The 23300-nt window shown below is 39.7% G+C and overlaps 1 long non-coding RNA gene across 1 annotated transcript in view; it reads right to left on the bottom strand.

Annotated features, from left to right (window-relative positions):
• LOC129059872 (uncharacterized) overlaps positions 1–23300 on the bottom strand; it is a 47230-nt gene that overhangs the window by 21411 nt on the left and 2519 nt on the right. The window contains exon 2 of the long non-coding RNA XR_008525967.2: positions 15383–15445. This is a non-coding gene — a long non-coding RNA (uncharacterized LOC129059872). The remainder of the gene's footprint in view (positions 1–15382; positions 15446–23300) is intronic.

Below are 23300 nucleotides of genomic sequence, written 5' to 3' on the forward strand. Positions count from 1 at the left end.
GTGAAATCTTCTGACATTGAATTTAAAGTGTGTAACAGAAAGTTTGAGAGTCATTTCAGAGTAAATAACTTTCTATCCTCCCTAGCTCATGTAAGAGCACATAATTATTTACTCCTTCTAATTTCCCCTTAAGGCATCTCTATCTTAGTGGAGACTGAGTTGCTGAATATTTTTAAGTGACCAGCACGTAGACCTAATTCCAGTTTCACAGCCCTCAGCCTCAAGATGTCAGGTGAGTCAGACGTCAGATTCCCAGTCCTGGTTTTGGAAACTCAAAGCAAGATGAAAGTTTACTCACTTAATTTTCAAAATGGAAAAAATATGGAAAAACCGTGTTTTTAGTAAGTTAGATGAGTACAGATTGCTGAAAAATGGAAGGTGCAACTCCTTAAACATGGCCAGTACCACGCTGAACCACAGCTGTTCAGCAGGCCTAACTCCCCCAGGTATTGTGGGTATAGATGCTGTACTTTGAGAACCTGTTTCAACCATGGCAGAAGTTCTCCAAATAGCAAAGGCCTACTGCTTTTCAGGGAATCCCGCACACATTGTGGGGAACTGGCCTATGGTGGAAGGTTCAATAAATACATCTTACATTAAACTGCAATTAGGCGCTTTTGGCTTTTCTGTTCTATTAAGAAAGTCATGCACTTGAGGGAAATAAACCCACAAGATCTCTTTGCTGGTAGAACTTAAAAATATTTTTTTCTTCCTGGTTCTATTTGCAGACTGTGCTAGTGGGTTAGTTAATCAAACACAATTGCCTTCCATCTCTGGGACTTAGGATTAACATATGCAACCTATTTCTCCAAGAGACACTGCACGCTGAGTTCTTGGCTCTTGGTCCTCACCGTAGACATTAATCATGTGAGTGTCCTCTATTAAAATGAGTAGGTCAGGCTAGTAATGGGGAAACTCAGGCAGCTGCTCTTTCTGTGGTACCTGAGAGGGCCTGCGCAGGTGACAGGAATTCCCTGCTGCCCTTGTTGTGGCCCGGATTGCATACAGGCACCAGCTGAGCACACCAGCCAGCATCCCGGACAAATCTGGTGTAAAAGCTCTCGCTTCTCTTTCTTTATCAGGAGTTGGAAACAAGCAAACTAGTTTTCTTAAAATTAGTTAGGATATTTAAATACATTCTACCTTTGTGATTTCTGCCTCTCCAATTTGAAATTTCTCTGAAACTTCACCATGGACTTCCTAACTTTCAAATTTGATGGTGTCTCCTCTGTCTTCATTTTCATTTGCTTTCCTCTGGTGCTTGATTCTGCTGATGGTCAAATTTCTTAGCTATCTGGCTATAGACTGCATGTTTGTATCTGTCAAAAATTCATATTTTGAGCGCTTCCTTGCCCCTTCTTCCATATGAGGACACAGCACTTCCTTGCCCCTTCTTCCATATGAGGACACAGCAAGAAGGCACCATCTACAACAAGGAAGAGAACCCTCACCAGACACTGAATCTGCTGCACCCTGATCCTGGGCCATCCAGCCTCCAGAACTGTGGAAACTTGTTTAAGCCACCCAGACTGGTATTTTTGTTACAGCAGCCAGGATGGGCTAAGACCTCACTCTTCCTTCTTGGTTTCCCCAAAGTTCTGTGAACCTGGTCTTGTTTCTGCCTCCCCTTTGGCTTCTCAGCCTCATTTCTCTTCGCTATCAGTTCTTTCTGCCCCATGACTTTTGTATGTTTCTCTAAGCTCTGTTCTAGTGGGGCAGGTATCCATCCTCTCTCTGCACAGAGATGTATCACTAATACCTTAGTTCGTAATGTGTTCTCAGCCTGAAAAGCCTCCCCTACCTACTGTATAACCAAATCCTATCCACTTGTCAAATTGTTCTAGAAATAGTTATTGTACATTGTGTGCCTCCAATGTATCAGGCACCATGATAGGGCCTTAGAAATATGACATTAATTAATCTTCAAATCAAGTTTGAAAAAGAGGTATTATTATCCCCATTTTATAGGGAGCTCTGGGAATCTGTGAAATGGGAACAAGAAAAGTTACTCCCTGGGGACTCAGAGGAGTTTAGCAACTTCCCCCAAATCCCACAGCAGTGGTGGAGCTGAGATACAAACCCAGGAGCTGACAGATAAAGTTTGCTTTGTCTTTCAGCAAAGTCTATGCTCTACATACTGGAGGCATTGCAGCCAAGTGGCCAAGCTATGTCCTTTTGTGGACAGACAGACCAGGGTTTGAGAACTAACTCAACCATTCATGATATGTCCAATGTTCAGGTGTTCTAGTTATAGAATAGGGGAGAATGATAATGCCTACCTCATGGGCTGTGGTTCTAAAGGAGCTTGGTATAAATGGTAGGCACAGAGTTCCCAATCTAATTAGTTGCTGTTGTTATTATTGTTGTTATGATGCATTGCTCCAACTCCTGAGGCAGATGCCCTACTCAAAGTCTAACAAGCCACATTTCTTCCATGTTGGTTCCAACTCTGTTATTCCCCCTCTAGGAACTTTTGTTGCACTTACAGTATCTACCACATGACTTAATCATTCTCTTATTTTGTTCTCAAATTCTCCAGCAGTTGTGTATTCAGTCTCCCCAGTGGATTTCATATTAAATTTTCTTCTGGAAATTATAGGCATCATCTAAAGGCATCATTTTATGCTTGCAAGTTTCAGTGGTACCTCTAAGTGACTTCAAATACTTTCCTGTTATCTGTCCACAAGGCAGTATCTACTGGCTTAGTTTTATACCTTCCACTCCCCCTAATGCATTACTGTAGTTATTTCAGTTTGCCAAAAAAGCTAATTTTCTCACATTTCTCTCCCTCCCTTCCTTCCTGTCTTTTGGGCATCAGTGATACTTATGAAGAACCTGCTAGGTACCGAGCACTGAGAATTCAACAGTGAGCAAAGCTCATGGGGCTCACGGTCTAGTGGGGAATTGAGACAGCACTGAATCTATTATAAAATCATGGATTGAGTGTTACAGTAGAAAAATATGGGTATTGTGAAAGCGCAAGGAAGGCTCCTCATTGTAACTGAAGAATCAAAGGTAGCTTCATGGTGGAAGTGAGGTCTATGCTGAGACCAGAAGGATAAGTAGGAGCTAGGGAGGCTGGGGTAGGGATGGGGCAGGAAGTGGGGATGTAAATGTTCCAGGCAGAGAGAAGAGCTTACACAACGCTTGTAAACAACAGAGAGGCTGTGAAGTCAAGGAGCCAAACAAAGTTTAGTAGCTTTGGTTGACAGTGTCACGGCTGGTGGGGAAGCTCAGACGTGGTCATCCAGACCCTATGGCCTATGTGAAAGTGTGAGGACTTGACACAATACCATAAAAAGCATTTTCCCTTCTCCAAGATGGAAAATGACTTGGAGGTGGAAGTAGTGAAGAATAGATTCAGGGAGACTCGTTCTGAGTAGCTTTAGTAGCCTAGATGAAAGTTAGTGGTGGCCTTTAGAATTAGGAAAATGGATGAGCTTGAAAATACCTAGACAGTAGAATTTATAGAAGTTGATGATAGATTTGGTGTTGGAGGAGAGAGAGAAGAGTAGAATTAAGGAAGACTCTAGGCTTATGGCTTGGGAAACTGGGTGGATATTGGTTCCCTCCAGTGGGGAAGGTAGATAGGAGGGGAAATTGGTTTGGGGGAAAAAACTGTGTGCTCAATTTTGGTTAAGTTAATCTTAAAATGCCTATGGGGCATCCAGATGAAGATGTCCAATGGGCAGTGAAATATGCAGGTGAGGCTTAGGAGATAGACGTGGGCTGGGCTTGGACATGATCATGTAGTGGAGTGTGTGTGTTTATGTGTGTGATTTCCCCCTGAGTTGTCCATCTGTCTTCTGGCCAATCATTTGAGCTCTTAGGTGTTCTTTAAGACTGAGGTCAGGTCTCACTCCTTTGCTGAATCATTACTTCTCTCTTCGAGTCTCCCTCTCATCTTTTCTCCAATGTCATCGTGTACAAGCCTACAGCATAGCATGGAAAAGATTGCTTTGTGATTATTCACTTGTGTCTTGCTTTGGGCTCTAATCTACAGGAAGGCAAGGATTTTGTTTTGTCCATCTTCATTTTAGGCAGAATGGCTGACGGACATGTGTTTAATGCATTTTTTTTTAAATATATTGCAAGTAAAAGGCTAGCCATGGTCAAAATGATAAAATGACAGTGTTTGATATGGGCTCCTCCCATTTTCCTCCAAGATGGCCAGTACTCCTCACTACAGAATCAACTAGAACATCCTCCAAATTTTTTACTGCATTTCCCTGTCAAATATACCAGTCCTATCCTGAACACCAAGCAATGCCTGTGCACAGTGCTAAGGCACTGTGAGGAAAACAGAAACGAATAAACACATTCTCTGTTTCAAAGAGTCTTCACACTAGTAGAATGGAAAATGAAAATAAAAATCATTGCAGGTGTGGGCAGGGTTTTGTAGGCAAGATGAAAGAGGCCCCATGTGTCTGGAATGGGCCCTCCCAGGTGCACCTTCTGAAGGCAACACTTTCACTCAAATATGTGATTCTTGAGGTAGAAACTTCCAGTCCTAGGGAGGAAAGGCAAGGGGCATCCTGCCCAACTCTTCACTTCACATCTCATGGGTGAAGCCTCACAGGGCTCTATTAATAATTGGGACCTGTCCCTAACCTGCCAGGATTACCCTCCAGACCCCAGCTTGTCAGATGGTCCCTGTACCCATGTGTCTGCAGACTTCCATTAGGAAGACTTTGCTAAATATTAAAAAACAGAACAGGCTGGGCGCGGTGGCTCACGCCTGTAATCCTAGCACTTTGGGAGGCTGAGGCGGGTGGATCATCTGAGGTCAGGAGTTCGAGACCAGCCTGGCCAACATGGTGAAACTCTGTCTTTACTAAAAATGCAAAAATTATCCAGGAGCAGTGGCAGGCGCCTATAATCCCAGCTACTCAGGAGGCTGAGGCAGGAGAATCGCTTGAGCCCGGGAGGCAGAGGTTGCAGTGAGCCAAGATCGCACCATTGCACTCCAGCCTGGGTGACAGAGTGAGACTCTGTCTCAAAATAATAATAATAATAATAACAATAATAATAATAATAATAAACATTAAAAAAATAAAAGACAGAACATTAGAAGTCCATTCCAGAAACCTACTGGAACTTCAAAGTTTTTACAGATGACATTTTTAGAGCTTTCTTGAGTTTGTCAAACGAACAATTTCAAGAAATCTCTACATACTCTTATCTACCATACAATGGATCAGTAGTCAAAATTATGGCCAAGATAGGTAATAAAGTAAAATGCACTGTATTGTCTACTGACAATGCAACAAGGTAGGCAACTTTAAAAGTGGCTTTTAATAAAAGGTCTTACTGTTTGTGGGATCCTAAAGCACTATTTTTAGTTTGCAGCTAAGACATGAATATTTCAGACAAACTTTGTGAATGCGTGCATAAGTTTAAGTAAGCATGAGACAGTCATGAGTTATCCTAATAGACTTTAAGTGTCTCTTTAGAATCTTTGTTCCTTAGTCTTATGGGAAGGGTGTCTCATGTCTCCTGTATGTTCTATATGTTCCTGTACGTTCATGTCCGTGGGAGCAGAAAGCCAGAAGCTGTGACCATAGACCCTTCCAGGGAGACTGCACAGGAGCCTGTCAGGGAATGCAAAAGGACTCCTTAGAGGTGACAAGGCAGTTTGACAAAGGCAGATGGGCTTCATCACAGACTGATATATGTAAAAAATAGACCTCACGGCCAGGTGCGGTGGCTCACACCTGTAATCCCGGCACTTTGAGAGGCCAAGGCGCGCAGATCACCTGAGGTCATGGGTTCGAGACCAGCCTGGCCAACATGGCGAAACCCCATCTCTACTAAAAATACAAAAAATTAGCTGGACACCTGTAGTCCCAGCTACTCGGGAGGCTGTGGCAGGAGGATTGTTTGAACCCAGTAGGCGGAGGTTGCAGTGAGCCGAGATCATGCCACTGCACTCTAGCTTGGGCGACAGAGCGAGACTCCATCTCAATTAAAAAAAAAAATAGACCTCAGACCTCATGTATTCCTCTTCAGGCTGCTAGGAGGATGTAAAAAAAACCTCTAACAAGAGTGCTTTCACTTTTGGAATTGAGAAAGGTAAATTTCCCAAGGACTGTAAAGCTACTCTTGTCTCCTATATTGATATTTTTCTCTGAAAAAATAAATGTCTTTTTGCATTATTTAAATAGCACATAATTAAATACTAAGGGCTCTCTGTTACTTGTACCCAAAGCAGTGCCCAGTGAGGTATGGAGGCCCAGAGGGCTATAGAGAAGCATCGCCTCTCAGAGTAGGAGAGAGGAAAAACAATAGACAGAGACAGACAGGGACCCAGGGCAGGAGGAAGAGAAAGGAAGTGTTTAACATTCAGAATTTGTCCACAGCCGATAATTTATTGGAACTCATCTGTAACAAGGCCTGGCACTGATTTATAAGTTGATTTGAAAAATAAATAAAAGTGATAGAAACCTGCATTTGGTTTTAATGATAGACTGTTGCAGCGTGAAAAGTAAGGATATGAAACATTGCAAGGAAATTAGATATTATGCCCTGAAGACAATTGCAGCTACCAGCCCATTAATTGTTAGATATTTATTATTAAAAATTTCTTTTCATGAGTGACTGCAGAATATTTGCGCTACTCAAGCTGTTGGGTTCTGACATGAATGAAGTGTGAGGAGCTCATTTGTTTCTGTGTGTGTGTGTGTGTGTGTGTGTGTGTAAAACTGACAAGCCAGCTGACCAAAATAGGTGATAGATCTCTTTACAGCAAAAACACAAACATGGAGGGTCTGCCTTTTAACTCAGAACAGAGCAAGGGGTCCTGGGGCACTTGTCATTTCTGAAGCTGTTATTAAATAATAATTTCATAAATAATAAAAATAATTTTTAACCCAGGTGTCAACCCAGGTATAGGCACAAGTTGGATCTTTCTGCATTAGAACACAAGTCAAAAATCCCTGGCTGGGCCAGGTGTGGTGGCTCATGCCTGTAATCCCAGCACTTTGAGAGGCTGAGGTGGGAGGATCACTCGAATCCAGGAGTTTGAGACCAGCCTGACCAATGTGGCGAAACGCCGTCTCTACAAATAATAACAACACTAAATTAGACGGGAGTGGTGGCCTATGCCTGTGTGCCCAGCTCCTTGGGGGACTGTGGCGGAAGGGTCGCAGGAGCCCAGGAAGTCCAGGCTTCAGTGAGCCATGATTGTGCCATTGTACTCCAGCCTGAATGACAGAATGAGACCCTGTCTCTAAAAAAAAAAAAAAAAAAAAAGAAAAAAAAAGTCTCTGGCAATAGCACCCCAGAGAGATCTAAATTATGAATACTAAAAGCAATTTTGTTATCTCACCAGTATTTAATGTATCATGTTGAAATTTGGTCTGGAAAGATCCAGGATTGACACTTGAACACCTCATGGTTTAAATTATAATACACAATGGTGCACCCAAAACAGGGGTATCCTGCCTCCAAGTTATGGCATGTCTAAACTGCTTTCTTAAAAAACAGGTAATATATTTGTTTTCTCATTGAGGGAAAAAAGAGAGTGGGTCTTTGGTTAACTGGAAATCACTTGTTATTATAGGCTAATATTGTAAATGTTTTATATTTCCTTTTTATTTTATATTTGAAACTTAATATTTGTGTTTCCTTTATTTGCCAGATATTTGTAGGATGAGGCTGTATTTGGACAGATTTTTATTTATTTAAATATACCATTTAATAGTCCAGATACATTTTTTTTTTGAAATCAGAAGGCACTTTACAGCCAATCTTAATTCATGATTCACTCTTAGGGCTATTTTCCATTAACTTTTCTACTGTGCCATTTTTCTGAAGCACACAGAAAAATGTTTTACAGTGGAGAGGATCAGCATAGTAAAGATAAAGATGGTATTATTTACATAAATACCATATTTTAAAAACAGCTTCGGTGAGTTGCAACACAAGTTAATAAATTTAACTTGCCATTATTTAATATGTAATAAAATACAGTCTAAAAAATACAATCTAGGTGGTCTATGTGCCACAATGCCCAGCTTTGCCATCAAGGAATTTACAAATGCTCTTCCTACATACTTTGTGCTGCTGATAGCTTTTTTCTCTAGAGTGCTAAATTCTATGGTAAACCATCAAAGACCTGAGCAAATGCTTGAACTCAAATTTGGGCTAGACTGTGAGCTTCCTGAGGGTGGAGACTGTGTCCTATATCCATCTTCGTAGCTTCTGAGGTCAGCCTGGTGCCAATCACTTTATGAATGATGGGTAGGTTAGGTTACTTCCTAAAGCTTTCATGTTTAGGTCTTAGAAAATCAATCCGCAAGCATTTGTTGCATCCCTTCTCTTCTTTTTCCACTAAGGAGTATGGTATTTCAGATATTGATGCACAGAGTTCCCCTGTTGGTTGAGAACCAGGCTTGTATCCGGAATGGATAACATAATATCAGTGGCGCAGACACATATGCACATATGAAAGCAGGCAGGCAGGAGTTTGCTGATCTCTGTTGTACCCAGCCCCACCATGGTTGATTTCAAGCTACTAATAATTGTGGCTCACTAAATTAATAAACATTTAACTATCAGTTCTTGCCAACTGGTAAAAGGGGGCTCCAGTAGGATGTTCGTAGTTTCATTTGTTTTTTTAAAAAAATGTCCACTGTCAAACACATTTTTAAAGACTGTCAAGAGGAGGTCTGGACCACAGTGTTTCTCCATGCATTTGACCAACATCTGCCCACTGTCTCCCTCTCCATTCACTTGGAGCTCCAAGCTCTTCACATCTTCCCTTCCTACAAATCACTCACCTGTCATTTCTTTAAGACAATGTGGAAATGCTCAACTCCAATCCTTTCCACCTTCAGTTTTCCTTATGTTGCCTTTCCCTCCTTCTCTCCCCTCCCCTGTCTTATAGGAAGAAGTGTCTGCTTTCTAACAACCCCTCCACCACCACTGATACTCATCTTGTCCCCACTTTCCCTGAGACCTGCTCCATCATCTGTCTCACCTCTTACTTGAAGTATTCCTTTTCGTCAACAATTTCCCTATTTCCTTTCAGACTTCAAGCCAACTCAGATATTCCCACAAACAAATATTATTTATTTTGTTTTTAAAAAACGCACCTTCTCCTTCAAGCCATCATCACTTCATGCTTGTTGACTCTTCACCATTCCTTAGTTGCCTTGAAATCTGGCTCAAATCACCCAAAAAACCGACATAATCACCGAGTCAAATGGGTTTTCTCATCTTTCCTTCAAATACTTCTCACACGCTGAGCTCTCACACCTGGTTTTCCTTGTACCTTTTTATTTCACCTTCAACCAAACTCCCCAAACTTTGGTCTCGCTCACAGCTTTGCCCTCAGATCTCCTCAGCCCACACTTCCTTGACAATCACGTCTGTGTGCATGGTTCCAAATTTTTATGTCTAGCCCCAGCAGCTCAGTCTTGTCATAACCCAGACCAGATGCCACCTTGTTCCCTAACCAAGTCACCCTTTTCATATCTCCCTAACCACCTGTGCTAGAACTCTTGGAAGAAAATATTCCAGTGGTGTGCTGGTATTAATACCCACCACCCCAAAGCCCTGATTTACAGTATTTGCTGCTTTCCATAGTGTAAATCAGAGGTTGGTAAACTTTTTCTGGAAAGAACTAGATAGTAAATATTCTAGGCTTTCAGGCCACATGGTCTCTGTTTCAAGTACAACTCAACTGCTGTTGTTAGTGAAAGCAGCCACAGACAATGCCTAAATGCATTAGCATGGCTGTGTTCCAATACAATGTTATCTATGGACCTGAAAGTTGAAATTCATATAATTTTGTCATATCATATGTCCCCAAAAAAATCTTCTAAACTTTTTCAATTATTTAAGAATGTAAAGACCATTCTTACCTTGCAGCCATACAAAAGCAGGCAGGCAGGAGTTTGCTGATGCCTGTTGTATCCAGCCCCACCATGGTTGATTTCAAGCCACTGATAATTGTGGCTCACTAAATTAATAAAAATTTAACTGTCAGCTCTTGCCAACTGGTAAAAGGGGGCTCCAGTAAGATGTTTATAAGTTCATTTGTTTTTTCTTAAAAAATGTGCACTCTCAAACACATTTTTAAAGACTGTCAAGAGGAGGTCTAGACTACAGTGTTTCTCAATGGATCTGACAAACATCTGGAACAAGGGTCTTCCTGAGAAGCATTTCTCAGGAACACTGTTTGGAGGATTCTGTCTTGGTATTCTAATTGCCCGACAGGTTCTTCTTGACCACTGCACAGATAAACCAAATTCACCAAGAGAGTGTTATTGCAGTAGAGAAAGAGTTTAATTATCACAAGGCAGCTAAACAGAAGGATGGGAGTTACTACTTAAATCTGACTCCCTGAAGATTTAGGAGACTAGGGTTTTTTTTTAAGGACAATTTAGCAGGCAGGGGGCTAGGGAATAGGGAATGCTTGTTGGTTGGGTCAGAGATGACATCATAGGAGGTTGAAGCTGTCTTCTTACTATTTTCAGTTCCTGGGTAGGATCACAAGACCAGTTGAGCCAATTTACCAAACCAGGTGGTGCCAGATGGTCATCAGAATGCATGGTCTAAAAAATATCTCAAACACCAATCTTAAATTTTACAATAGTGATGTTATCTATAAGAGCAACTGGGGAGGTTACAAATCTTGTGACTTCTGGCTACATGGCTCCTGAACCATAATTCTAACCTTGTAGCTAATTTCTTAGTTTTACAAAGGTAGTTTTGGTCGTTCAGCAAGGAGGGGGTTAGTTTTGGGAAGAAGCTGTTACTATCTTTATTTCAAGGTTAAACTAAATTCCTCCCATAGTTAGCTTGGCATATGCCCAGGAACGAACAAGGAGTGCTTGGAGGTTAGAAGCAAGATGGAGTCAGTTAGGTCAGATTCCTTTCACTGTCCTAACTTTTCTACGTCAGATTTCTCTCACTGTCATAATTTTTGCAAAGGCAGTTTCACCATTCGTGTAGATTCTCCACTTTTCCTTCCTCTCATATATAAGCAGGTGCCAAGGCCTGTCATATCTATCCTTTCATACTGAGGGGAGAAGATGAGCCCTGGAGGGAGCTGGGGGCCAGATACCCTGCCTAATGTCCTAGCCTGGCTGGACCATTCCTAATTCTCTGTCCTCCCTAGGATCTCTACCAATGAACTGACTTGTTTCTTCTCCCTAACCTGAATTGACCAGCTTATGCCTGTTTTCCTGGAGTCAGTGGCACCATCAGTGACACCCCCTTTCACTCTTAAAAGCATGTGGGTTTGGATGATAAGGTATACTATTTACCTTTACCCCCTTTCACTCCTATCTGCCAAAATCTTCTCATTCATGAGCTACCTGCATATAAAGCCTCTTCTGATCCTTTTGACTGGCTATGATCTATCCCTTTCCAAAATCACATCGACTTTCTTCTTTCCTCTCTTAGGCTCCCAGTTAGAGTTATTTATAGACCTCTTTTATTTCTTCTTATGTTTTTAAGCACAGAGACTGTGCTATATTAGATGCCACCAAAGTGCCAAGAACAATGCCTTGCTCAGAAGTAAATAATAACTATGGGTTGAATAATAAATAACTGACCAACTAAAAGTTCAAAGGGAAGATGTATCATCAGTGTAAGGATTTTGAGACCCATGAGTTTGAGCAGAAAGTCAGCATTCTCTGCTGTCTCCTTTCTTCATCAAAATTTTACACAATGATGAATTTTTCTCCCCAATTGTTAAGTGGAGGAATTATGTAAGAGTTTACAAACTACAAAGAACAAAAGTATTTATTTAGCTAGTTGATTCACAGCAGTGTTTTCTAAGATGTGTTCCTTGGAACACTAGTTGAGCATGATATTAGTGGAGTATTTATTAACACAAGATTATCTGGCCAGTTAAAGAAATGCTGACTTAGAGCTCAACAGAGTTTTTAGTGTATATGTTTTTTAATAGTGGGACTCTCAGAACTTTTAATAAACAAATGTGCATGGCAAATCTCTAAAGAGGGGCTCTGATATCTAACATTTTCCAAATTTAATTGATCGTGGATGCCTCTTCTGAATCTTCCCACTCCCTTTTTCTGTGGAGCCTGTCTTAAGACAACTAGGGAAATAGTAGTAATTTAGAAAGTAGATTTACAGTTAGTTATAAGAGTATTTTCAATACATTTGTTTCCCAAGATAGTTCTGACCATGAATTGGTAATGGATCTTAAAGCTTTCTTAAGCCGTTTTCTCCAATGTCAGTTTCTTTTTTTGTTTGTTTTGTTGGTTTATTTTTTGAGACAGGTCTTGCTCTGCCACCCAGGCAGGCATGCAGTGGCACAAACATGGCTCACTGTATCCTTGACCTTCCGAGCTCAAGTGATCCTTACACCTTAGCCTCCCAAGTAGCTGTAACCACAGGCACACACCACCATGCCTGGATAATTTATTTTAAATTTTTTGTAGGGACACAGTCTCACCATGTTGCCCAGGACACAGTCTCACCATGTCTCACCATGAACTCCCAGGCTTAGCTGATCCTCCTGCTTCAGCCTCTTAAAGTGCTGGGATTACAAGTGTGAGCCACTGTGCCTGGCCCAGTTTCTTAGTTGAAGCTTCTTGATAAGCATGAGCAGGTGGTACTTCATTCATGCCTTTGACACATAAAGCCTGGAAGACTGAACTCAGCCTGAACTCAGGCCCCCAAGCTGGATGATTCAGCCTCCATCCTCTGCTTTTTATTACCACTGTTGCCCGGAGCTTCATAACCTCATGCTGAATTCTTTTGCTTTCAACCTCTTTTCCTCCTCTTGCCCGTCCTATATATGCTCCCACAGCCAGCCTCCCCAAACCACACTTTGGTCAAATAAACCTCACTGGTCTTCTTCCTACAAAGTCATTGCCAGTTTATTCACCTGGACGTCTGGGTGCTGCAGAACTGCATGGAGTACTGATATATTTAATTCCATTAAGCAGATTAAGAATAATATTTGTAGGAGGAGAATTTTCTATTGTGTGTAATATGCAAATCACAGACATGAGCACATCTCTCTTAAGAACATGTTGTCGAACTAAGCACAGCTGGCTGCTTGCAGATTTTTTTTTTTTCTGGAAGTTTCCTGCCTCTTGAATTTTCATTTTAGTTAAAGTGTTAAATTTTTAAAGAAAATGTTATGGCTGAAAACTTTTAATAGACACAACTCCATCAACTTAATTTATTTGTTTTTCTATAAATTAGGAAAGTAATCACTACTGTTTGATTTTCACAAGATGATACAAGCTAACTCATGATTTGTGACAGTACCACAGAGTCAAGTCCAAACTGGTAGCCTGTTCCTATCATACTCTTTTAAAACACACCCTTCCACTACTCTGCCCTACCTGGGCCTTGCTCCTCAGGGTGTGGTCACAGACCAGCAGCATCAACATCGCATAAATAGCTGACTCAAAATGCTGATTCTCAGGCCCTACTCCAAACCCAAGGAACAAGAATGCATTTGAATAAGATACCCGGATGATGTGTTTGCACACTAAGTCTCAAGGGCACTGGTGAGAGGCAAGCAACTCAAATCTCAGTTTTCCAATTTGTAAAGAAGAATCTCTTTCTCATAGAACTGTTATATGGTTTAAGTAAAACAATGTTCTCTGGTAACTGTGAAGCATTTTGCTGATTGGAGCTATATCACGCTGGTTCACTCACTGTCCCTACACACCCATGCACCTTTACGCATCTGAACCTTCTGGCTGCCTGGAATATTTCCTTCCTTTCCCTCTAAGTATTTGAATTACACCTGTCTGTTTTGGGCTGAATTGTGTCCTCACAATATTCATATGTTAAAGTACCAACCCGCAGTACCAGAGTGTGAGTGTATTTGGAGACAGGATCACTAAAGAGATAATTAAGGTTAAATGAGGTCATTATGGTGAGCCCTAATCCACTATGAATGTGTCCCTATAAGAAGAGGAGATGAGAACACAGACCCAGAGGGATGACCACGTGAGGACACAGAGAGAAGATGCCATCTGCAAGCAAAGGAGAAAGACCTTAGGAGACACCAACCCTGGCCATACCTGGATCTCAGACTTCTGAACTCCAAAACTGTGAAGGGGTACATTTCCTTCAGTTAATGCTCTCCCCCTGACCTGTCTGGGGTACAGTAGTCCCCCTTATCTGCCATTTCACTTTCCTTGGTGGTCAACCATGGCCCAGAAATATTAAATGGAAACTTCCAGATATAAATAATATCTGAGTCTTAAATTGCACACTGTTCTGTGTAGGATGTCGCAATCTGCCGCCGTTCCTCTCTGTCCTGCCTGGGATGTCAATTTCCCTTTGTCCTGGGTTTCCATGCCATTGATGCTACCCTCTCGTTAGTCACTTGGGAGCCGTCTAGGTGATCAGATTAAAAAAAAAACAGTACATATAAGATTTGATATTATCCTTGGTTTTGACATCCACTGGGGGTCTTGGAATGCATCTCCCTGGCATAGGGGGGTACTGCTGACTTTTGTTAGGGCAGCCCTAGCAAACTGCCACATTGCCTTCCCTTGTTCCAGCTCAAGTGCTCCATTCTCCACCCTCCTGGATCCCCCTGCCCAGTGCTGCATGACTGCAGTGGGTGGGTTTTTACTGAACTTGACACACATACATGCCATACATCTTCAAATATGTATTATTATTCTGGATGCTGGGAAAATTCTATCCAAGGCCTACCCTATCTGCCTGTGAATATCAGTGAGTCAATATATACTTGTTGATTGATTGGTTGAAAGAAGAGTACAACTCAGGACTTCATATTCCCAGCCAAGGCTGCCAGCTAGTGTATGAAGATACTTCTGCCTCTAGATAAGCAAAGCAGATTTTGCATTCAGCCTGCATTGAACATATATTGGCACTGGTCTCATGATATATTACAGATGTTCTGCATATAAGTTTAATTTGCAGTATTCCAAACTGTGGGAATAAATGAATTGTAATACCTTGCCTTTGAATTTGCTTTGAAACTTTTTAACTCCTTATCTTATTTGACCTCCCAGCTCTACTCCAATGTGAAATAAGAAAATAGGTTATTGTTCCTACATGAAAGAGAAAACCTGAGGTTCAGAAAGGTCAAGAGGCTGACATGGTGACTATAGTTAGTAACAATGGATTGCTCTCTTAGAAATTGCTAAGAGAGTAGATTTAAATGTTCTGACCACAGAAAATGCTAAGTATGTGAAGTAATGCATTTGTGAATTAGCTCGACTTAGCCATTCCACAGTGCATACATACATATTTCAAAATGTCATGTTGTACATGACAAACATATGCAATTTTAATTTGTCAGTTAAAAAACCAGAAAGGTCAAGAGGCTTAGCCAAGGACACTAGCTAGCTAGTAGAGTCTTACACGGCAAATAGGAGGCTCCTGGAGCTCGGATAGTAAACCATACCTGTGATGATGTCATCAATGAGTGGTCTTCATAGAAGAGAGAAGAAAAGGCCCTTCTCCACCCCTGTAAAAAAAGGAAAACCCAGAGCTTGCATATGAACAAGCCAGAAACCTTATTTTTCAGTTCTCTATACAGCAACCTCTTAGATTTAAAACCCAAAATTGAAAGCAATCTCTGTAGAATTTCTCTGGGGAGAAATGACCTACTTCAGCTTATATTCCTCCCTGTAGTTGCTCTGAGCCTTGGGAATTACCTTGTCCATGTATTTTCATTCAGAATGAATGCTTTAATATATTTCTTTAATCATCTGTTGCATCAGAGAATATTGTTTCATGCATATTAAAGACTTGAGCATGTAATAGAACAGTGTTCTGACTAATAAATGCGCTCAAAGCATGTCACTAGTCTTATTGCTTTTCTTAGCTTCAGGATAGATGTGTTTTATTTGGAAAATAGTGATGATGATGATGATGATGATGATAGTGCTTCTACTAAACAAAGGGAATTATTTTATTTTAAAATGGTGTCATGACCCTGTACAGGTCATTATTCTTTTGAAGGAATCAACCTTTTGCCTTATTTCCAGAGTGTTTTATTCCCCATTCAGGCAAATTAATCAATGAGTATTAGGAACTTTCTACATGCCTGGCATAAGACTGTGCAGAAGTACAAAGATGCGCTTTCTATCTAGAAAATCTTCCAGTCTGATTTGGCTATAAACGACCTTCAGAAAATAAATAAAGGTACAAATCACTTGCTCTGGGAAAAGAGAGAAGGGAAAGGGGTTTATAGAGAGATAAAGGTTGAATGAGATTTTTATTAAAAAGAAAGATTGGGATGCTTTGACAAAAGGATTTGAGGCAAGAAGGAAAAATATAAATGAAGGCACATTATTGGTATGAGTTCCATAAACATGCACCGTTCCACTCATCTTCATCACTTAGATAAAAGACACAGTCCCTGTTCTAGAGTTAAAGGTCACACATACAGTGCAACAAATACCATACTAGAGCTAAACGTGGCGTGCTAATTGATCTCAGAGGAAGGCTGCATGACACAGTGGAGGAAAAATAAGAGGACAACAAAAAGCATATGCACCTAAGAGGAATCTTAAAACAAGAAGAGATTAGCCAGAGCAAGTAGGAGGGAAGGCCATTCTGTGCAGAGGGAATCATTTGGTGAGGGTGCGGAGGAAAGAGAAGAGACACACTTCTGCAGTCCCTCAGTTTGGCTGGAGGGAGGTTTGTGTGCCAGGGAACAGTGAATGATGAGGTTGGAGACACAGGCAGGGTGAGGCTGCGGAGAAGCTGGCAAATCATACCAAGGAATTCTGATTTTACTCTGAAAGCAACATGGAACGAATATCACACTCAAAGAACAGCAAGAAGGAAGAGGGTCTGGTAGGAGCACAAGCTTCTGTGGAGGAAAATAAAAGGGGCGGAGGGTGAGAGTAGGTAAGGGAAGGCTTTACTTGTCTTTCACAAGAAGTTTGGATTTGACCTGAGAGGTAATGCGACGTCAGTGTAGGTTTGTGTTCTTGTTCTGGTTTTGTGTGTGTGTGTGAGAGAGAGACTCATTTGGCATGAGTCTCACATACATGATGATATGCAGTCAAAATAATCACACCAGATTATGTGAATGGGGGCAAAGTCATACTCTCTGATTTAGCAAACATCAGTAAATGACGACAGGCAGAAAATTAAGGTTATGCCCTTAATGAGCTCAGTGAATGACAATCTTTCTCAAATAATGGGTTTTGTCCAAATTTCTGATGTGTTTAAATTCCTTATATAAAATTCCTTATATAAAATAACTTGTACTGAAGTAAATCTGAACATCGTAACTGGTATTTAAAAAAAATTTTTAAGTCTCTACTTACAGATTAAAAAATCTTAGAGAGTTGCTTTAAACTGGCACTATAACTGCGAAAAGTCCATGAACATTGTCTTCCTTTCTGGATTTCAATCAATCAAGAATATTTGGATGGTTTTTAACAATAAGGTAATAGAAAATGGAAATGTACAAGAGAGACTAGGAATGGAATATTTCATTGTGACCCTACAGCATGATTCTGAAAATAAATTCACACCATCTTGCCATTCATTTCACCAGCCTGTAAAATGCCCTTAAAGCTTTTCTATACAAATGCCTTGGGGATGGATAATGTAACTAGTGGCAAATTTCTTTATTACCTCAGGATTTATTGGTGAAAATGAAATATACTGTTTTAGAGATTTTATACATTACAGGAATAAGTACATAAATATTGTCAATATGGATCCTCTTACAACATAGGAGTGGGGTCTGAATATGATGAAAGATGAGACATTAGAATCTCTTTAACAGGCTTATGAAACAGACAGAAAACTTATTTTCAGGGTATCTTCATGATTAAGGTAAAATGAAAAATCATCCAAACTGCCTAAAAAGTATATATAATGTAAAATTTATAGAACTTTTAAAAAACATAGTACTTAAGAATTTAGGAAAAGCATGGCTGGGTGTGGTGGCTCACACCTGTAATGCCAGCACTTTGGGAGGCTGAGGCAGATGGATAGCTTGAGGCCAGGAGTTTGAAACCAGTCTGGCCAACATCATGTAACCCTGTCTCTACTAAAAATACAAAACCCAGCGTGGTGATGCATGCCTGTAATCTCAGCTACTCAGGAGGCTGAGGCACGAGAATCGCTGGAACTCAGGAAGTAGAGGTTGCAGTGAGCTGAGATCGTACCACTGCACTCCAGCCTTGGTGACAGAGCAAGATTCGGTCACAGAAAAAAAGAATTTAGAAAAAGCAGTTGAGATGTCACGGTATTTGATGAAATCTCCGAAGAAACAGTTGGAAAAAATAATACAAAAGGTGGTGGCATAGGAAAGTGTTAGTAAATGGTATTTCTGAAATAAATACAAGAGGTAAACATAAACATGTTCAATTTGTTATAGGTTGTTAGAAAAATCTGGCAATAAGTGTTATGGTGGAAGGAAGCACATGCAAATATAGATATTACACTCTAATAATGTTTAAAAGTGCTGGTACTGGAGAACAATGATAAACTTTAAAAGATACGTAATATCAGTTCTGGAGATATGTTTGTTATCTCTCTCATTAGAGGCGCCTTGCATGTGAGTTTAGAAAACATTTTTAAAATACACTGCACAGTCCTGCTCATTGTATCAGTCTGCTCGGGTTGCCATTAACGGAATACTGTGGTAGCTAAAGCCTGAATGGCTAAACCAAAAGACATTTATTTTTTCACAGTTTTGGAGGATGGAAGTCCAAGATCAAGGTGCCAGGGTTTGTTTCTGGGAGCGCTCTCTTCCTGGGATACCTTCTTGTTGGATCTTCACATGGGCTTTCCTCTGTGTGCATGTGGGGAGGGAGAAAGCTCTCTGATGTCTCTTTCTCTTCTTACAAGGACACCAATCCTATCAAATTAAGTCCATGTCCTTATGACCTCATTTAAACCTTTGTCATCTTCTTTCAGACTCCACCTATCTCTAGGTAGTAGGAGTTAGGGCTTCAGCATATAAATTTTGCCGGTGAGGTATGGGGGGGAATCATTCAGTTCATTCACTCATCAGTATCAACTCTTTTATTAAAAGTCTAAGACATTTTCTTCTGCTGCTGTATTTATGCCTAAATATTTTTAGTCACATAAATCCTTACACCAGGTATCACTTGTAAACCCCAGGTGCATTTATAAAACTATCAGCAACACAGAAATAGTCTTTGGAGATAAAGTAGCATTCTAATAAAGCAGTGGATATGAAATCTAAGCTGGGTCTCCCAGACGGAGAAGTGTAATAAAGGAAAGAGATACAGCTAGACAGATGTGGGAATCAGAAGCAAGGTGAGAGCTGAGGAAACTCTGTTCAGACTTGTTTCTTCAGGAAGAACAACAGGCTTGGCATTGAAAAGCTCACTTTTGTTATTTTTTCTGTCTAGAGCTTTTAAGTGGGAAAATGTTTCACAGAAGGCAACTCAGCTGAGAATCAGAAATCCCAGGCCAGTCCTGCCAGTAACTCAGTGAGACCTAGAGAGTTTGCATAATCTCCAGAGCCCTCAAATTCCTCTTCTATAAAGTGAGGTATAGATGACTATAAGACTGCATTTTAACAGTCTGATTTCTATGACTCTAGGACTTACTTCTGAAGAATGTATACGCTGGTTCCAATGTTTCTAGAACACTTCTGTATAGCACATGAAAACCTTCCCCTCTGCAATGCAGGTAACTCTGTAATGCCAACGCTTATGCACAACTTTATTAAACTCTCAAGTACAATCTGGAAACCACTACAATCTGAGAAGTAGTGAAGAAGAAAAACATATTATAAAATCCAAGTAAATGGCCTTATTTCCATGGTGCCATTATGTGGTTAGCTTGTTTATTTAGAAGTAGTTTAGTTTTAATTACCCCAATACTGTTTCTGTAATGCTCATGTTAAAAAGGATAGACTAAATTCAAGCTTTATGCGTTCAGGATAGAATGTTTTCTTTACCAGCATTAGAGTTTTATTTAGCAAATGCTGTTTTTAGTTTATTAGACAATTCAAAATATGTCCACTTACATGGGACATGCCATGTTGTTATCACGGACAGAAAGACTTCATATCACTATATGGCTATCATTCATACTTTAGAGGAGAGATTCCAAATATGGCATCCATTTATGGCAGGTGTTAATCAAATTGCATGCCTTAGTGAATCTTTCTCAGAGAATCCTTTTCTTTCTCTGAAGATCATTTACCATAGCCCTCATCAGTCAATATTATCAATGGGTTGTTCCTTAATACAAGTAAGACCAATTCTCCTATTCTGAGCTTCTTGGTGAGTTGGACATTTGTGTGACTTCTGGGGTCATGGGGACTTAAAAGCTGGAGTCTCATTTCGGGACATTCTTGATTGAAAGGGAGCAGAGAAAGCTGCTCTGCAGGAAAGAAAACAAGAGGGAAGCAAGAAGCACTCATAGGAACAGAAGGAACACAGGATCTTCCTGGAATTCTGATTGCTGTCTTTGTCTTTCTTCTGGTCCCCTGGGAGGCCAATCTGCAATCACTGCTCTTAGATTCTTCTAAGAGATACCGCAATGCCCTGGTAATAAATTCGCCTCCCACCTCACTCACCCCCCACCAGCACCCACCAAAACTACTTAAAGGTGACTTTGTAGCACTTGTACTCAACAATCCCTTTATCACCATTCTTCATCTTGGCAGACCATTCTAGAATTTAACCAAATTTTTATTACTTTTTTTTTTCCAGCCAGTGTCCTTTTATTTGTTCCTCCCCAAAGCAATACTATATAGTATGCTCATTATTATGATAATCTGGCCAAGTGTGGCCATAGACTGAATTTTAGTGAGCTTCTAACCCGTTAGTAATGTGGCACAATTTCCAACAAATATGTGCCACTGGCTAAAAAGGAGGGGCTAAGTTTTAGAACACATATATCACTACAAATCCATCACCAGAAACCCAACTGGAAATGCCTAATGAGTATAGGTTGTAGTGTCAGTACAAGAAATGAATTATATTACTTGCCATATCTGCCTTATTTATTAAATAATTGATTTCCACAAATGCTTAACAGTGATCCCCAAACCTCAACAAAGACAGAACTACCGAAGGAAGCTTTTTAAATATAAATTCCTAGGCCTATCCCAGGAACTATGAAATAAGAACCTGTGGGAGGTGGGATCTGGGAATCTATTTATTTGTACATTTATGATTCTCCAGGCCATTTTGAAGATCAATCATGTTGGAAGACCACTGTTCTACTATATATAATGTCCAGGAGGAAACTTGTAACTGAAATTCAAACTCCAATCAATATAGAAAAATCAATTGTATTTCTACATACCAGCAATGAACAATCGGAAATTAAAATTTCAAAAAGTACAATTTATAATAGCCTTCAAAACATGAAATACTTAGGCATAAATCTAACAACATGTGCAAGATATGTATGTTGGAATATTATTGAATCAGTATATTCAACAATATATTGATGAAAGAAATCAAAGACCTAAATAAATGAATATTTGTACAATATTCATGGATTGGCAAATTTAATATAAAGATGTCAATTCTCATTAATCTATAATCATATATAGAGAGATCTATAATTTCAACTCCATCCCAAGCAAAATCTCAGAAGCAATTTTTAAAAAGAAATTGACAAGCTGTTTCTAAATCGTACAAGGCAAAGGAACTAGAATAGCCTAAACAATCTTGAAAAAGCAGAACAAAAGGGAAGGACTCACATTACCTGATTTTAAGACTTATTATAAAGCTACAATAACCAGACAGTGCAGTGATGGTAAAATGACAGACATGGAGATGAATGGAACAGAGTAGAGAGTTCAGAAGTAGACCCATGCATGAATAGTCAATTGATTTTTACAAAAATGCAGGGACAATTTAGTGAGAAAGGAATGTTTTTGAAACAAATGGTGCTGGAACAATTGAATATCCATATGCAAAATAATGAACTTTGACCCATACTTCACATTATATGGAAACATTAACTCAAAAAGTACAATAGACCTAAATGTAAAAGTTAAATAATTTCTAAAAGTATTTGATGATTAGATTTATCTTCTAAAAAACAATTCTAGAAGAAAACATAGAAGAAAAACTTCGTGGTCTTGGGTAAAAATATTTCTTGGAGATGATAAAAATCATGATCTACAAAAGAAAAACACGGTAAACTAGACTACATCAAAATTAAAATTAAAAGCTTCTGCTTTTTGAAGAGCAAGCTTATGAAAAATGAAAAGCCATACACTGGGAGAAAATATTTGGAAAATATTTGTAAAAATATTTGCAAAATATGTATCTGATTAAAAAAAAAACTTGCATGCAGAATATATCAAGAATGCCTAAAAATCAGTAATGAGGAAACAACTCAGTTAGCAAAGAGGTAAGGATTTGAACAAAGACTTTACCAAAAAAAGATATACAGATGGACAATAAACACATGAAAAATACTCAACATCATATTTATTAGGGAAATGCATATGAAAACAACAATGAGGTGATACCATTGTATACCTATCAGAATGGCTAAGATATAAAAACTTTCTAATATCAAGTGTTGGTAAGGATGCTGAGCAACTGGAACCCTCACACATGGTTGAAGGGAATGCCACTCAGGAAAACAGTTTGGAAGCTTCTGATAAAGTGAAACATATGACATGAAAATCCCACTCCTAGGTATTTAAGGGAAATGAAACATGTTCACATAAAAACCTATTTATAAATGTTTATAGCAACTTTATTTGTAATCACCCAAATTGGAAACACCCCAAATGTTCATCAACAGGCAAAATGATAAACTGCAATACATTCGTACAATGAAATACTACTCAGCAATGAAAAAGGACATGCCATTGATACATGATGTGTTATGGATGAATTTCAAATGCCTTATGCTAAATGAAAGAAGCCAGGCTCAAAAGGCTGGACACACTCTTTGATTCTATTTTATATGACATTTTGGAAAATGCGAAACTACAGAAGCAGAAACCATATCATTGGTTTCTAGGAGCTGATTGGATAGAAAGGTTAATTACAAAGGGACAAGGATCTTACAGTACTCAGTCCTTTGTAGTGATGAGGCTATATGTTATACTGCTGTGTGTGTTTGTCAAAATCCATAGAATTTTATGTGAAAAAGAGTGATTTTACTAAATTATGCCTATATCTCAATAAACCTGTCTAAAAAGAAAAAAACACAATAAAAAGCAAAGTTCCAGTTTGGTGTGTCAAGAGATATGTACTTTGCTTTCAGGTTGGTCCTTTCTAAGAATCAAATTATCTTTTTCCCCCTTCCAAATGACTAAGGTAACAAATGGTCTGCCAGTGTCCCCTAACGTGGAAATCCGAGAGGACGCTATGCTATGTGCCACTCCATTTGCT

Source organism: Pongo abelii, chromosome 5 (assembly GCF_028885655.2).
Source record: "Pongo abelii isolate AG06213 chromosome 5, NHGRI_mPonAbe1-v2.0_pri, whole genome shotgun sequence".
Classification (NCBI taxonomy): Eukaryota; Metazoa; Chordata; class Mammalia; order Primates; family Hominidae; genus Pongo; species Pongo abelii.